Source organism: Pelophylax lessonae (genome assembly GCF_965119305.1).
Source record: "Pelophylax lessonae genome assembly, chromosome: 2".
In the NCBI taxonomy this organism is placed as follows: Eukaryota; Metazoa; Chordata; class Amphibia; order Anura; family Ranidae; genus Pelophylax; species Pelophylax lessonae.
Window position 1 is genome coordinate 351049684 of NC_138769.1, and position 18843 is coordinate 351068526.

Genomic DNA, 18843 nt, shown 5'->3' on the forward strand with positions numbered 1-18843 from the left:
GTTGCCGTTTACATAGAAATCTTGTAAATAGTACATTGCCATTTTTACATTGGACTGCATGCCTGGGAGATGGGCAGGTTTGGCTGGAATTATGCATTATTAATTCCTCTTATTATGATACTTGATCAGCGCTAATTGAGAGTATTCAATGAAAAAAAAAAGAAGAAGGGAAAGGGGGGTGTCCTGGCACGACGATAATTACGTATGATCTCATCTGGGGTTTTACAAGATTAAAAGGGGGGGGGGGGGGGTCAGGATTAGATGATCTGCAGCCAGCATGTACACGTTCCAATGAACATTAAACCAATAACGAGGGATCAATCCGTACGATGTACTATACAGGCTCAGGACAAGGTACGGCCGATCTGCTTTATTTTTCCTTTAAAAGTCTGCAGTCCTAACTAGAACTTCTATTAACGCTGTCATCCTCATCACACGATCACATCGTCCATCCCAACACACACCATTACATCCTGCAAGCCTGCGATCGTACCGTCCATCATCATTCTGCAGCCGCTGTCACCCAGATCACTGTCAGCAATGGGATCTGCGATGGATCATCATCCTGCTGCCAGTGTCACACCAGATCGCAGATCATTGTCATTTATAGGATCTGGGATGGATCATCATCCTGCTGCCAGTGTTACCCCAGATCGCAGATCACTGTGAGCAATGGGATCTGGGATGGATCCTCATCCTGCTTCCAGTGTCACCCCAGACCGCAGATCATTGTCATTTAAGGGATCTGGGATGGATCATCATCCCGCTGCCAGTGTCACCCCAGATCGCAGATCATTGTCATAAATAGGATCTGGGATGGATCATTATCCTGCTGCCAGTGTCACCCCAGATCGCAGATCACTGTGAGCAATTGGATCTGGATCATCATCCTGCTGTCAGTATCATCCCAGTTCGCAGATCACTGTCATTTGTAGGATCTGGGATGGATCATCATCCTGCTGCCAGTGTCACTGTCACCCTAGATCGCAGATCATTGTCATTTATAGGTTCTTGGATGGATCAGTGTCAGTAAACCGATCTGGATCGTCACCCTGCACCCAGATCCCAAATCATTGTCAGGCATGGGATGTGGGGCATCATCCTGCACCCACATCCCAAATCATTGTTGTCAGGCAGGGTGTGTGGGGCATCATCCTGCACCTGGATCCCAAATCATTGTCAGGCGTGGGATGTGGGGATTCATCCTGCACCCACATCCCAAATCATTGTCAGGCAGGGTGTGTGGGTCATCATCCTGCACCTGGATCCCAAATCATTGTCAGGCATGGGATGTGGGCATCATCTTGCACCCACATCCCAAATCATTGTCAGGCAGGGTGTGTGGGTCATCATCCTGCACCTGGATCCCAAATCATTGTCAGGCATGGGATGTGGACATCATCTTGCACCCACATCCCAAATCATTGTCAAGCAGGGTTTGTGGGGCATCATCCTGCACCTGGATCCCAAATCATTGTCAGGCATGGAATGTGGGGCATCATCCTGCACCCACATCCCAAATCATTCTCAGGCAGGGTGTGTGGGGCATCATCCTGCACCCAGATTCCAAATCATTGCCAGGCAGGGGATGTGGGGCATCATCCTGCACCTGGATCTCAAATCATTGTCAGGCATGGGATATGGGGCATCTTCCTGCACCCAGATCTTATATAAATGCCAGCAATGAGTTGTGGATCATTATCTTGCAGCCAGTGTTACCCCAGATCAGTGTCAGTAAAGAGATCTGGATCATTACCTTGCACACACATCCCAAGTCATTGTCATCAATGGGATGTGGACCATCATCCTGCAGCCGATGTCACCCCAAATCATTCCCAGCAATCAGATAGGGATCATCATCTTGCAGCCAGATCCCAGATGATTGTCAGCAGTGTGATGTCGATGATCATCTTACATTCGGTGTCACCCTAGATCTCAGATCCCTGTGTCAGGCGTGCTGCTGCTATTGACTAAGCGGTTGGGGATGTTTGTTTAGCGCAGGGCACTGGCATGTACATCTGTAATGACAACCATGTGTACCTGTGATCACACAGTACTGTTTGTCTTGCAGCAGGTGAATAGCAGAAGACAGCCAATAGCTGATCGGAGCTGGCCCTGTTGGAAAACTTCAGAGAAGCAGCACAAATGAAATATTCTGCTTTCTAATGAGGCATAGCCTGATGATCTAATGAAAGAAGAGGCTGCTCCTGACAGTATTTGAAATACTAGAAGAATAACCATTATTTCCAAACGCTGGGAGCCTTTGCTTTCCCCTCCCTTCCGCTGCCTCCCCCCTTAAAAAAAGTCTTTAAATCAAAATAATATAATTACAAAGGCACTGCAACAACCGCAACTAATTATTTTGAATTAAATTTTAATCCTGCTGCATCTATCAGGGCTTGGAAAAAAAAAACAACAACAAACTGTTTACTAGGCTGGGTGTTATTTAAGAAATAAAACTGCATTTTGTGCCTTTCAAAGTCAATTAGATAGTGATGGCCATTTCTCTCGTTTTCCTCTCTGCCTGTGTGCTCTGATTTCTGATTGTTTTTCTGTTCACGTTTTGCCCTAACTGCAAATTACCAGTTGTATGAATTGCAGAGCAGCTGCCATGAACAGAGCAGAAAGGGAGCTGAGCACACACACACAATCACATCCCTTATGTACATTCTCAGCGCATTCACACACTCTGCCTACAGAGACTACTGGACCCATAAGACAGCTCATCCCCTTCCAGCTCTGACCACTACTTCCAACAATGTCACTTTTATTCCACCACCTCGGGAGGAGCACAGGGACTTACTAAAGGTGAGCTATTTCCTAGAAATAATAATAATCTTTAAAGCTAAGTAATCATTATTTTCTAGCAACTGGTTTTATACTGATTGGATCATGATTTTTTTGTTGTTGCATTTAATTTTTTCTTTGAATGTCTTTGTAATATTTATTTTAACCGTGCCCTTTTAACTTTAAACAGGAGGATCACATTTGTTTTTATCGAATGCAATATCTATCTATCTATCTATCTATCTATCTATCTATCTATCTATCTATCTATCTATCTATCTATCTATCTATATCCCTCTCTCTCTATAAATAATGGGATTATTCCTGATTTGCACTATATTATTTTAAATGCAGTAGTTAATAAATATATATATATATATATATATATATATATATATATATATATATATATATATATATATATATATATATATATATATATACATATATATATATATATATATATATATATATATATATATATATATATATATATATATATATATATATATATATATACATATACATACATATATATATATATATGGTTTTTCTTTTTTTTTTTTACAAAACTTTGAAAGTTTGCTCTGCTTCTAAAGTCATCTAAAGTGGTCAGCAAAGGTCAGCTTACAGCCAGTGAATACAGTACTGTGCTATTCCTAAGATTAGTATTCTTCCCATGTTTTTTTTTTTTTATATGACTACTATTTACAGAACTGAAATACTGGATTTATATAAATTATTTTTAGTTTAGTCTGTGCCATGATTCCAAGGTACATGTTAGTGTACATATTTCATGTTCTTTTTTTTCCCCCCTATCGATGCTTACTAATAGATTTGTTTAATGCAATGTTCATTAAAATAGAATATAACTGTTAATTATTTTATAGCCATGTACTTATTATAATGCAGGCAGTAATTTATAGGACTAACAAAATCCAGGTTCTTAAAGCAGTACACAGAGGATACATTCAATTGAAAGCCCATAAACTTTGTTGTAGGGAAGTCTGTTACACTGTAATGCAGAGAATGAAAGAAGACAATATTGATACTGCTTTATTAATTGTGATAAATTTGTCATTGCAACTTAGAAAACAATAAGTTACAAAAGTACACTCACATGCACACAGAACACAGAATTGTACAGTGTATATATATATATATATATATATATATATATATATATATATATATATATATATATATGTATATCTATATCTATATCTATCTATCTATATATACATATGTATATATATATATGTGTGTGTGTGTATATATGTACATACATATTATATATACACACACACACATATATATATATACATATATGATATATATATATATATATATATGTATATATATACATATATGATATATATATATATATATATATATATATATATGTATATATATATATATATATATATACATATATGATATATATATATATATATATATATATATATATATATATACATATATGATATATATATACATATATATATATATATATATATATATATATGAAGTAATTAAATGTGTGTTTCGTATATCAGATTGTATAGAATTAAAAAGTGCATTAGTGTATTGCTAAATGGTAAGCCTAATTTGTACAGTTTTGTTTCACAAAGATAGTGGAGATGTTTTGTTTAACATTCTCTATAGAATTGCTATATTACCTTAAGCTCAGTTTAATGCATTGCATTTATATAACTACTGCATATTTATCTATATAAGTGGTACTGCTGATAGGAATAAGAGCTCTAATTTAAAGCAAAAGATGAATATATTTTGTCACTTGCAAAGCATGGTATAGGCTATACTTTTTACATAGGTGCATGATTGTATTGAGTCCTAAGCAGGTGGGTTTCTATTATTTACAGTGTTCTTTTAAATTAACACAATTATTTACAAAATGCCAACAAAGATATTATTTTTTTTTAAATGAAGTCATCCTTAACTGCACTTTCTTTGGTTTCCAAATACATCAGATGATTCCCAAATCTATTAACTGCATCTGTTCAGTTCTATATTATTATATGTTAATTCTGTTTCATTGTTCAAATTTGTAGGATACATTTAAAATGATGTGGACTATAGACTCAAATCAGCTATATGTTTGTCATTTTGCTTGTTTTGGAGATATTCTGTTTGAGTGGAAAAAATAAAAGTTACTTCTTATTTGATGCCATTATGAGTAACATCAAAATTCCCTGATTTGCCTTTACAGTTATCCTAATTTGTAGACATGAAAAGCTTGAGAGATGGTTGGAGGCCAGTAAAAAGAAAGACTAGCTGCTATGGTGTTACGGGGACAAGCAGTAAAAGTTGGTTAAAAGTGTCCAGATTGGCCATTGTGAAGAATATGGCCTTGTCTTTGTGAAGGGACATATTTGTCAGGATCCCAATGGTAACTATGGAGAGAGAATTAAAGGCCTTACAGAAAGCATGCTGAATGGGGTTCAATCAGAGGGAGACAGAGAGAGGGAGAGTGTTAGAAAGGCTTCTGTTTAACCTAATCAAGTCCACAACTCATGCGAAACTAGGGAAGGATTCTTCCTTTTTATTTTAAATTGAAGTTTTTTTGGTTTGTTACAATTTTTTACCAATATAAAAAAAAACATCAGGGATACTATACCAGAAATAGAATTTCTTAAATATTTTACACAACAGACAAGAAGCTTATACAAAAAACAGTGCATAGGGCTATTCAACAATGATCTAAAGTGCATCAACTGACAGCAACCAATTAGGGCTCAGTTAACTGTAGTCGCATGATTGAAAGATGGATTCTGATTGGTTGTTATGGATTGCTGCTCTTTGTTTTTTACTTCATTAAGTAAAGCATTTGTCTACTTACTAAAATCATCTTAAATGCTGTAGTATACATTTATACAAGTAGTAAGAAAGAATGTACACTTCATTTTCTTTCATCAGCACCAAAAGTACTCTACAGTAGTATTTGCCCTACCATGTTGTTACATAGCAGATAGAGTGCCAAATGACACAAACACGCGTTCCTTCTGTCCCACTCCTCTTTGACACAAAAAGAAAGGCTGGTCAGCTAGTAATAATACATGGCATATGGAAATACTCATTTACTTTGAACAGACTTTAACTGTTAAAGCACACTAAAGCAGTTTTATTGTTTCTTTTGCCCCCTAGTTAAACTTACTGAAAAAAAAAACCTAAGATTGCTTTTCACTATCTAAGTAATCTTTAATTATCTTAGGTTAACACTATTTAAATGGTCATAAAAAGAAAGTCTGTACAAGTTAAAAAAAAAAAAAAAGATCATGTGTTATCCCAAATTTGGCAGAATATTTTAACTCTTGAACCGTGCATCTCCTAAATATAACCTATTAAGGCAGAACGTGTTTCTGATCAAGCACTATGCAGAACACAGGTACATATGTACTCTGCAAAAATATATTTATTTATCCAGAAATATCTCTATCTATCTATCTATCTATCTATCTATCTATCTATCTATCTATCTATCTATCTATCTATCTATCTATCTATCTATCTATCTATCTATCTATCTATCTATCTATCTATCTATCTATCTATCTATCTATCTATCTATCTATCTATCTATCTATCTATCTATCTATCTATCTATCTATCTAATCTATCTATGTCTCCCAGTAAAATAATACTTTGTATTGGGTTATTGTCTTTAAAAGGTTACTCTGTGTTATATTCTGTTATTTCATTTTGGGGAAAGCTTCTGCATCTACAGAAGATTTCGATTTAAATAAATAGGTAGACAGCAAGTGCAGGCATACGCCATACAAATGTATATTATTAGATCTACAATCCACCTCTATTATTCAAAGCCCATGAATAATAGATTGCGCACTATTATTCATAGATTGTATCCCTGGCATTCCCACAGTCTATGCTAACCCACTGGTCCATAGGCCTCAGTAGTATTACCATTTCAGTGTTTACTAACTTATAAATCTTAATGTATCTTGGGTCATGTAGTACAACCATCAGCTACAGGTATAGAGCAAGCAGTCACAGCTTTAACATTCAGCCCATAAACAAGTCACCTGTACTCAGGGTGAATTTTGTGATGTGCAGTGATGAACTGTAGAGCCTCTATGGCTCACATTGGTCAGTTCATAGAGCTGGCAAATTCATTATTTTACTATAGTTCTTGTTATATATTTAAAGGTTATTCCTGGGTCTGATAGAAACACCAAACTGATATTGCTGTACTATGTTTTTCATAATTTATTAAGTTTTATTTGTAAAGGTCTATTGTAGCCCAAACACACTGTCTCGCATTGAAAACTAAAATGAACACAACACTCACACACACACACACTTCACTCACACACATGTGCGCAAACACGTTCACAAACGCATACGAACAACACAAACAAAATTTTTTATTAATAACTATTTAATAAAAATGCATATTGCTTTTAATTTTTATTAGTCCTTTTTTTGGATATTCATTTCAATTTTTTTTTATGACTATACATACTCATTTTAATGACAGATCAGCTATTAACAATAAAGTACTTTTTTGTCTTGAATTGGCAAGGGTGCAACAAATACATGTAGACCTTGGGTTACTGTACCGGCTTATTTAATTTATTATTTTTATCTCCAAATCAAAAAAAAAAACCCCAGAAAACAATAAAAGACTTTAGAAAAGGAAAAATCAAAGTATTGGATATTTATAATAATATAATACAGTTGGGATCTTCATAACCAAGTCTTAAAGAAAATGGCTACTCACGCCATTAACCTCAGAGCCCTATGTACTTTTCCTGTCAATGTCTGAAAAGCCATCCCCAACCGTAGTGAATAGAGCTTCACTGGCATTAAATTAGTACAAAAGGGCTTCTTCACTTGAATTATTTTATTTTATACTGAGCAGGTGTCTTGGTATAAGAGATTGATCTAATTTTTTGGAATTGATGATGGGAGGATATGCAATAAAACATTATATTTTCTAAATGATGTACCTAAAAAGGAAAATATTAGGTAATAAGAAAACATTTTTAACCACAACCATCTGCACTAAGTGACTAAGAATTCCAGTAGCTTTATGTAAAATGTATGCAATAAGAAAACATAATAGAGTACACACTCACACGCACTCAAATGATTTACATTTACAGTGGCAAAGTTTTTCTTTTCTTTATTCCAGATTCAAATTTTATTTCGTTGAAAACTTTTACAGTTGCCTTCTATCTGCTTGCCTATATGCTACAAATTTCAAACTTTTTTTAAATGCATTCCTTTTTAGCATCCCCTCAAAGTTATTTTCAGCCATCCACAGGTTAGATTGATGCAGACTTTGCGATGAATAAGAAAGATGCTTACAAAGTCTTGTTTTTGTATATGGTTAAGTCCTTAAGGTCTAATTTATTCAGGAAAACAGCTTGTGTTAAGTTCAAGACCAGAGAGCTATCACCTGCGTTATAATAAGCCAAGCTGATGCCTTCTAAAACTGTTATAGTTATCAATGTGAACGGTGCAATATTATCAATGAAAACTTTGATGTACGCTGTGACCTTCTTTTAGATCAGAGGTAACCACTCATCTATCACAAGTATTGTGCTTTTCCATGACTACATTAACCATAGCTATTCCCTTTGCTCAGAACATCTTGCCAAATCGAGTGGGATTATGTGTTCAATCACAAAAAGCTTCCAGGCATTTTACAGGGACGAGGTGTTGCTGTTGTATTTTATTGCACAACTACTAAAAAAATGCCAACACAAATATAACTCCCTAAAGAAAGGAGGAGTATCTGATAAAGAAAAACAGGTAACACCTGTACTGGGACAGGGAGAAACAGGTGTGTGCAGGGATGTAGTAAGCTGCTGTAAAGTAAAAGTTGAATTTTAATAAAAAATATTTCTACCTTAAATCCACATTACTTTCACCATTTACACCTTTGAGTATTTTGTGATGTACAAGGAGAATATTTTTGCCACTTTGAAAAATATGTGTGTACACACACACACACACACATGTTGAATAAAGGAATAAAGACTATTTACTTTTGAAAAGTGTATTTTTACATTGTAAAGTGAACATTCAGTTAAAACATTGAAGCTATGTTCACTTAAGTGATGCACATGTAAAAGAAAACACATGAAAGGACGTTCAACGTGAACAAAGATTCCCCTTATTTAAAAAACTAAGTGAACGTACACTTTGTAAAGCAAACACAACAGTGCTCACCGAACATCCTCTACTTTTTTAGTAAATCAACCCCCATAGTGTTTTTCGTGTAGTTACACAAAGGGGTTGATTTACTAAAAAAAAAAAGGAGACTGCAAAATCTGGTGTAGCTCTGCAATGGTAGCCAATCAGCTTCTAACTTCAGCTTGTTCAATTAAGCTTTGATAAAAAACAACTGATCATTGATTGGTTTCTGTTTAGAGCTGCACCAGATTTTGCAATTTCCAGTTTTAGTAAATCAACCCCATAGCTGTGGGAAAAAAAGCATCAGCATCACGTACGCATCTGAAAAATATTAATATAGACAGACTTCATCCATCTTTTATTGATGACCCTCAACTGTCTAACAAGTTAGCCCCATGCATAGTGAGTCCAGTAGTGAGTAGCATTGGACCACATAAAGGTCTTATCCTGGGCACTAGTCGGCTGTAAAAATTTCCCATGCAATGCCTCCCTCTGAACTGAAAGGTTTATGTTATTTTTTTTTAGGGGATTAGAATAAGCAGTAATATTTACCTGGTCCTGCAGGTCCTGCATTGTATATGATGATGACAGAAGGCCTATGATCGGATAAGCACCAGTGATGGGCTTTAAGAGCTAACTGTTAAGTAACGTGACCCACAGCAACCAATTAGAATCTATTTTATACTGGTTTGACTTCAGCAGAATTATACAATACTGCACTGAATTGCTTTAGAGTAAGGGCACTTTATTGTGTAACAATGGTTACAGAGTGTGTTTACACAATATCAGTAAAGCTTATCTCATTGGAAACATTTGATTTAATTACTAGAAAGTTCATTATGCTATTGCCTCTTCTCTTGCTATGGTCTTGGAATGGATTTGTTCAACTGCTGTAAAATAATTTAATCTTAGCTACGTGAGCTTATTTAGTAAGAATGTACAATGTGATAATAGGTCGTACCTGATAGCAACCGATCCCATTTCAATTCCCATTGTCAGTTCCGTAAAATAAGACTTTCAATTGGTAACTATTGTGTGCTGCACTTGTGTAGTTATTGTGGTTTGCATTACCATATTAAATAAGGCTAAATGTCTTCAGAAATGCATGTTTACCTAACCCTGTATCCCATTCAGACCCCCTGATAGCTAGTGCCACCTCTAAGTTGGGGCGAACTGACAGGGGAGAAGAACAGGGGTTTTTCTAAGAAAGGGATTTGAGTCTTCTTATCCTTATAGGGAGTGCTAATCCTTCTTCCAGATGTTTGATGCAAGAACTGGTGGATAAAACATAGGCTTCTCTCACACACCTAGAGGGAGATTTACTAAAACTGATGCACATAGAATCTGGTGAAGCTGTGCATAATAACCAATCAGCGTCTAGGTTTTATCGACAAAGTTTAATTAAACAAGGTTAGAAGCTGATGCACAGCTGCACCAGATTACGACAGTCTTTGGAAATCTCCCCCATATTGATTGGTGAGTGCAAGCATAAATATCACTATTCACAACGACCTCTGAGGACCACTCCAGTGAATAATCTCCAGAATTGACTCCATGAAGGCAGCTCCCTCATTAAAGCCAAATTACAAGAGTGATAGTATATGTAACTTGTAGTCTACTAGCCCAGTGCAAAGTTTGAAGCAAGAATACAGAAGAGGTTCAGGGCGGCAAAGAACATGTATACACTGCAGAGGAATAAAATTGTGGTAAAAAATACTGCGCTAACAAAAATAGTGAACAAATAGCCGCTGACACTCCAACAGACTGTGATGGCAACCAAATATAATATAAATTGTGCAGCGCTCAAATGTTAAAGTGAGTACAATGGGATACACACTGAAATGCAAAAATAAAGTCCAATATTCAAAATTAGACAAAAAAGGAAGGTGACCAGTCCCACATAGAAGAGTGAATACTTGTGATAAATCCCACACCAAAAAGAGAATATAATTCGCTCACCAGATGGCATGGACCCAAACTACTTTACAGCAATTGGGTCATGCAGGCTGAAAGTGATGATCTCCTTGGAACAGATGGCAGAGGCTTCCACGAATCCTCCTCCAAATAGTGGATATAGGAAAGTCACTCAAGGATGGTACACGTATGAATATCTGGAAATCCCCACTCAGAAAGGTGTATGTGGGATGAATCGAAAAGACACCATAGCGTGATACCATTTAAATGGTTTATTAAAGCAAAGAAAGTAATGCACTTACAATGGGTCAGATGGTAAGAAGCATTCAATACAATTCGGCACTCTTGACAATCCTGTCCAATCCAATCAAGACTCACCCACAAAGGATAAAACATGACATGTAAACGCTGCAGTAAACTGGAGGCTCTCGGCGATGCAAACATCCACCAAAAAGATGGCCGACCTCGGGCTTCTGGGTGGAGGAGCTAGTTCAGCGTCACCACGTCACACCCGGAAGCCTGAGGTCGGCCATCTTTTTGGTGGAAGTTTGCATCGCCAAGAGCCTCCGGTTTACTGCAGCGTTTACATGTCATGTTTTATCCTTTGTGGGTGAGTGCATACCCTACTTTTATTATCAATAAACTGTCATTGAGGTAATACACTATGAGCTCGCCCCGTCTATTTATTGTCCCCCATTTTCTGTGAGATATCTTGTGAGGCATCCTGTGAGGGGTCTTGAGGGGAGCCTATGCCGGTTCCATCAGGTGGCCTGGATATCCTGTGAGCAGCTACGCTTGGGAGATAGGCTGGAGTAGTCCTGATTACCCGATGCGCTTATCCCACTGCTTTTCAGTAAGAGGCTGTGTATGGTGGTCGGGACCTCACATTATTTGTCATCTTCTTAATCACCTGGGTGGATGACTCCTGCAGTTTATTTGTTTTGAACTGTCCTGTTGTGTACTACTGGCTTTATTGGCTGGGAGGATCATCTTTTTAATACATTTTGGACTATTATTTCCCATTTCTGATCATACTTGCTTATGATTCAAACCCACATGTATTTGATACAAAACCGCAAAGGACCACCCTACTGGGAATGGCAATCAGGGAGGGACTCCCCATAGTACCTGGATCATTTAGAGTAGCTGGGTGATATTAGGCTCCTGCCTGGCTGCCTGCACACCCATTTATGACAATGGAGGGCCTCTCATCTGGTTGAAGATCACTTGCCCGGCAGCTACCTCTGCCACATCAGGTGAGGGCCTATGGAGCTGATGAGGGAGGGTAGCAGAGAAACTTATCTTTCTTGGATGTGTCCAGGAATTGTAAGAAATGGAGTTAAAGGGGCTTACATCTGTATCTAAACATTGTGAGTAATTGCGGGAACTCTGCTACAGTTGTAACATAATAGCTTCTACACTTTCCAATCCTTAGATCCTCACCAAGTATGCAAATCAGTTGTGCTTTCTAAAATTAATTGCATGTGCAGAGTAACATTCGCCCATCTATTAATGGATGTATTAAATGGTATGGACCTCCTGTCCCCAAGGGGAATGTTACTCTTTGCATGCTATTAATTGGAAGGTGAGAGTTTGGAGAGCACTGAAGTGTCACAAGCGGATCTATTTCAGAAGCATTTAGATTAATGCTCAAAGTGTGGGATTTTAAGTACACACGAAGCACAAATTTAATGTGATGGACATTGAGCACTTGTTATATACACTTTTTATGTATAGAATTTGTTACTAAATCGATTGCTTTACATAGGTGTGCACAGCCTACTGCATTAGGTGTGCACCCCAAAGCTCAAACACATGTGCATGTGTATATATACTGACGGTGTCAGTAGAGCAGTAGATGGTGTCAGTAGGACAGAGATTGGCATCAGTAAGGCAGTGGACATTGTCAGTATTTTTTCATTTTTATTATTTTATTTTTTACAATTTTTTATTTATCTTTCATAATTTTTTTTTGCAATTTTTTTAGGAGTCCCATTAAGGGGCTTTGGTGAAATATGAGGGGAATCGGTGCCCCACAGAATGATTAGAGTGTGTCCAAGCGCACCCAGCACACCCTATCTGCACGCCTATGGTTTTAACTTTTATTGCATTGCAGATGCCACTTGTTATTGTTACTTATGTTATTAGATTGGTGTTCAATAGTTACGCTATCTTGTATGTTTTGGTGTAGTTTGCACCCACTTATTGTGACTATTTTCAGCGCAACACACTCATTTATTTCTTTGTATCACATTGTGGGAACACATTTGTGTTTGCAGAAGCATCTTAATTAAAGGACCACTATAAATCCACATAGAACAGCACAGGAGAATATCCATTCAATATAGTCTTATTAGTGAACACCACACAATACCTTTGTAGCAGGTTATAGAAGACTGGTCATCATCATTTCTGAACAGGACTTGTTTGTTGCAGCAAAATAAACAAATGAAGCCCCTGCTACCATCTCCCTATTGGCCTGATGTGAAACTGATCGAGCCAAAGGTCTGTGTTATCAGATTTTTAATCAAGGCACAGCATAAAATGATGCTCTTGAGGACAAATGCTACTTTTTAAAATCAGCGTGATACAAATGAGTTACCGGTCAGGGAGAGGTTAATCTGCTGCTACTAAGCAATAAAAATCACTAGTGTAGTTTAGCTAAAAAGTTTCCCAGTTGCCTGAACGACTCTACAGACTAGGCTAGGAAGATTTGAAGGAAACATGTTGTGATAAAACAATGGAGTATGTCATTGCTGACCTGTCTTTCCGAGAATGGCATTGGCAGGGTGTCATGCTGCTGCTTTGGCTTTAGTACTTTCTGAGTCACTGACCTGGCATAAGCATATAGATAAGGAATTCTGACTCTCATTTGCTGCATTCATGTTTTGGGTCTGTGGTTCAGAAATATTGAAGTCAAATGTAGTCAGACACCTAGTATAATTGGAAGTCTGCTAATGGCAAGCTGCTTATTTATCTCATGATGGATGTTCTTTAGAACAAACCCATCATTTTTCCACGCAGGGCAAAGCAACAAGTTCATTTTAATTGCATCCTTATGCCCAGCACTATTACTTACCTTTTCTTCTCTCCCACAGCTCCATGAAATGCCAGGAGCCAAACGAAATACCAGGTACTGATCGGGCAGCACTGTCATACGAGGAGTCTAAAGCCCTGTCTAAGCAGCAACTGTGGCAGCTTGTAACCTATGCAGGGCTTTCCCGAGACCTCAGGTGGTCTAATGGAGTGGTGGAGGAGCAAAAGGAAGGCAAGTATAAGCTGCTGGGGAGGACTGCATTAGTGGGAACTTGTTGCTTTGCCCTGTATGACCAATAGAGAGGTTCACATGAGGGACATTAGTCAATTTGCTGTTAGTCATGGCTCACTCCTGGTCTGCTTTGGTAGATTTGGGCAATGATGAGAATATATTTTTTTTAAATTATGTACAAACCCGATTCCAAAAAAGTTGGGACACTGTACAAATTGTGAATAAAAACAGAATACAATGATGTGGAAGTTTCAAATTTCAATATTTTATTCAGAATACAACATAGATGACATATCAAATGTTTAAACTGAGAAAATGTATAATTTTAAGGGAAAAATACATTGATTTTAAATTTTATGGCATCAACACATCTCAAAAAAGTTGGGACAAGGCCATGTTTACCACTGTGTGGCATCCCCTCTTCATTTTTTACAGTCTGCAAATGTCTGGGGACTTAGGAGACAAGTTGCCCACGTTTAGGAATAGGAATGCTGTCCCATTCACGTCTAATATGGGTTTTTAGTTGCTCAACTGTCTTAGGTCTTCTTTGTTGCATCTTACTCTTTATGATGCGCCAAATTTTTCTATGGGTGAAAGATCTGGACTGCAGGCTGGCCATTTCAGTACCTGGATCCTTCTTCTACGCAGCCATGATGTTGTAATTGATGCAGTGTGTGGTCTGGTATTGTCATGTTGGAAAATGCAAGGTCTTCCCTGCAAGAGACAACATCTGGATGGGAGCATTTGTTGTTCTAGAACTTGGATAGCATTGATGGTGCCTTTCCAGATGTGTAAGCTGCCCATGCCACATGCACTCATGCAACCCCATACCATCAGAGATGCAGGCTTCTGAACTGAGTGCTGATAACAACTTGGGTTGTCCTTGTCCTCTTTAGTCCGGATGACATGGCGCCCCAGTTTTCCAAAAAGAACTTAAAATTTTGATTCGTCTGACCACAGAACAGTTTTCCACTTTGCCACAGTCCATTTTAAATGAGCCTTGGCCCAGAGAAAACGCCTGCGCTTCTGGATTATGTTTAGATTTGGCTTCTTTTTTGGCCTATAGAGTTTTAGCTGGCAACGGCGAATGGCATGGTGGATTGTGTTCACCGACAATGTTTTCTGGAAGTATTCCTGAGCCCATGTTGTGATTTCCATTACAGTAGCATTCCTGTATGTGATGCAGTGCCGTCTAAGGGCCCGAAGATCACGGGCATCCAATATGGTTTTTCGGCCTTGACCCTTATGCACAGAGATTGTTCCAGATTCTCTGAATCTTTGGATGATATTATGCAATGTAGATGATGATAACTTCAAACTCTTTGCAATTTTTCTCTGAGAAAATCCTTTCTGATATTGCTCCACTATTTTTTCGCCGCAGCATTGGGGGAATCAGTGATCCTCTGCACATCTTGACTTCTGAGGGATTCTGCCACTCTGACAGGCTCTTTTTATACCCAATCATGTTGCCAATTGACCGAATAAGTTGCAAATTGGTCCTCCAGCTGTTCCTTATATGTATATTTATCTTTTCCGGCCTCTTATTGCTACCTGTCCAAACTTTTTTGGAATGTAGCTCTTATGAAATCCAAAAAGAGCCAATATTTGGCATGACATTTCAAAATGTCTCACTTTCAACATTTGATATGTTATCTATATTATATTGTGAATAAAATATAAGTTTATGAGATTTGTAAATTAGTCCATTCCTTTTTTATTCACAATTTGTACAGTGTCCCAAATTTTTTGAAATTGGGTTTGTACTTCAAAGTGCATTCAATCACTAAAGAATTCATTTTATCAGATTCAGGTAGAATCAGTGTTAATTTAATAGGCGAAAATATTTTCGTCATAATTTTTGTCAGCTGCATGTTTTCCGTGCCGAAAATTAAACAAAAATAAAATTTGAATTTAGTCAATTGATATTAATTCCAATTTTCGTCAAGGAATGAAAACAAACCGAAAATGTGAGTGAGGCAAATTTACCCACCTGAACTTATGCTTTCCCCGGAGCTCTGCCGGTCTGTGAAAGCTGTATTGGCTGAGAGACACAGGCTCCCTCTGTCTGGCTGCTGCCTTGGAGTTCTGGAACAATGCCCTGCAGACCATGTGGTGAGTGTTTGCCCTCCTAGCAAGATAGCAATGCTTAGCACTGTGTAAAATAAAAGCCTCCCCAGACCAGTTCTTAGCCATGTGCACTCCCTTACTCCTATTTACTTCCCCACCTCCACTACATGTTGTTAGATTTTTACTCCCAGAAGATATAATGAGGAAATTCTTGAGCAGACTTTTTCAACCAGGGTGCCCAGGCACCCTGTGGTGCCTTCTGGTTTCTTCAGGAGTGCCTTGACAAAATGGCTAAACATTGCTGCAAAGTTGTATATAAGCTGGTGGCTAGAAGGTTGTAATGGTGCACAATGAAAACCATCCACCCGCCAACAACCAAATACATCATTGGTCAAAGTAGTTGTAAAGTCATATGTATTATTTACTTTGATTCTCTCTGTTATTGCCCCCTGTTCAGTACAGTGTGTGCGTCTTCCTAAATTTTATAATGCTAAATACCTTCTCTGCAGCCAGCAGAGGGAGGCTGCGTGTCTGCACAGCAGGGCTCGGCAAAGAAGGTGTTTAGCATTATAATTCTAGGAAAACCCTTACACTGTACTGAACCAGAACCTAAAACAGAGAGGATCAAAGTAATTAATACATATTTCATTACTTTACTTTACTTTACAAGCACTGGAGCAGCTGCAGGGAATAGAATTACACAGGCATGAGAGCGGATCCTGAAGAAGCTCACTATCTGAGCGAAACACGTTGATCCATCTAATTATACGAGGTCTATTCCCAGGTGTAACACTTATGTTATATCATACATAAGTGATTGTTTTTAATTATACACTTTTTTGTACATTATCAAAAAAAATTCATATGTTTTTTTTAGATGTTTTGAGCTTTTTGGGCACAATCTTTAAAATCCCCTTTTCCTTCTCATCTGCTGTGTCAGACTTGATACACCTACCCTTTATCCTGTTGCAGGGAGGAGATCAGCTCTCACACAGACTACGGAACTGACAGGTAGAGGGGAGGGGGGGTTCAGAGGCGGTTAGGAGAGAGCAGAATGATGGAGGCACATAACCTTACATGGTATCAGAGATCAGCAGCCATGATAAACAAGGTCAGTTTACAGAGGAAAAGACAGGAACAGGCAGGATCAACCATGGTTAAGGGACAGAAGCATGTTTTTTTTTTTTAGGGTTACAATCACTTTAATAAGGAAAACATCAGTCACCTGCACAGCATCCTTGTTTGTTTGTCCATCCTTGAGAAACTGAGGGAGAAGGGAAACATTGGAATACTAGTCTGTACCAGTGTGCAAAGGTGTATTTGGTTTGGAAGAATAAATCACCTCTAACGTTGGGTGTACTACATATGTGGCTGTTGCTGTGTTATGTTAAACCAGCCTTTCTCAAATTCAACACAGAGGAACCCTTGAAATAACTCTCCTGTCTCAGGGAACCCCTGCAAAAAATTACTATATTTACAACTCATAATACATTAGTGTGATGGTCAGTGGGAAGAAAGCTCCTTACACTTATTGTCATTGGGAAGAATTACCCCCTTACAGATAGCTAAAAAGATCAATGGTGTCAGTGGGAACTTATCTGAGAGGCAGAAATTGCTCATTGCTCAAGGAACCCCTAGCAACCTCTGAAGGAACCCAAGGTTTCCACGGAACCCTGGTTGAGAAACACTGTCTTTTAAACTTTTAAACTATTAGTTTTGTTTTAAAATGGGGTGCCTCAACATTGTGGAGACTTTTAAAGGGTGCCTTGACCGAAGAAAGGTTGAGAAACACTGTTCCAGAGAAATGCCTATATATTGCATTACAATTTAACCAAACCCATTCGATTTTAGTCGACTAAAATGTACTGGAGATTTTAGCCAACTAAAACAATTCAGATGACTAAAATATGACTAAAACTAAAATGGCATTTTAGTCAAAAGACTATGACTAAAACTAATCGAAATTTGATGTCAAAATTAACACTGGGTTGAATGGGTATTTTCAGTCAAATTCTTCTGAACCTGACTGGACGTTTGGTGTAAATATAGGCTAGAATAAAAATGTATTATTTGGAAGATCAGCATGCATATATCCAATTTGTGTTTATTGTGCCAAAGTCTGAGGTAAGTAAAAAAGTGTCACTAAAAGGCTGTATGATTCAGACTCAAGAGTTTTGTCAAGCCCGGGGGTGTAGGAAACAGTTGAAGTCCATCCATTGACTTGGGGGAGGTTTCCTTTCATAAAAACAGTTGTTGATAGAACTATTGAATTTTGCTCTCTTCCAGTTTAATTTACAGGTTCCTCCAAAACATAAGCAAGAGAATGAAGAGAGAAACACCAGGCATAAAGAGGAACTACACTCCCCCCGCCCCCTGTTTTTTTTTTCCTCTTACCTGTTATTCAGGGTTGCCTTCACCTGCTCACCTGTCTCATGGATCCAGCATTGTTCTGCTGTGATCTGCTGCTCCGCAGTTCCATGCTTTTGGGAACCTCTTCTTGGTTCAGGTAGCCTGGCCCCCTGATGACACACACAAGGCCCTCCTCTGCTCCCTGTAAATGGAATGTGAAGTATCCTGGGATATATGGTGTACATATCTCAGGAGGCTTCAAATAGGTGGAGGCATTA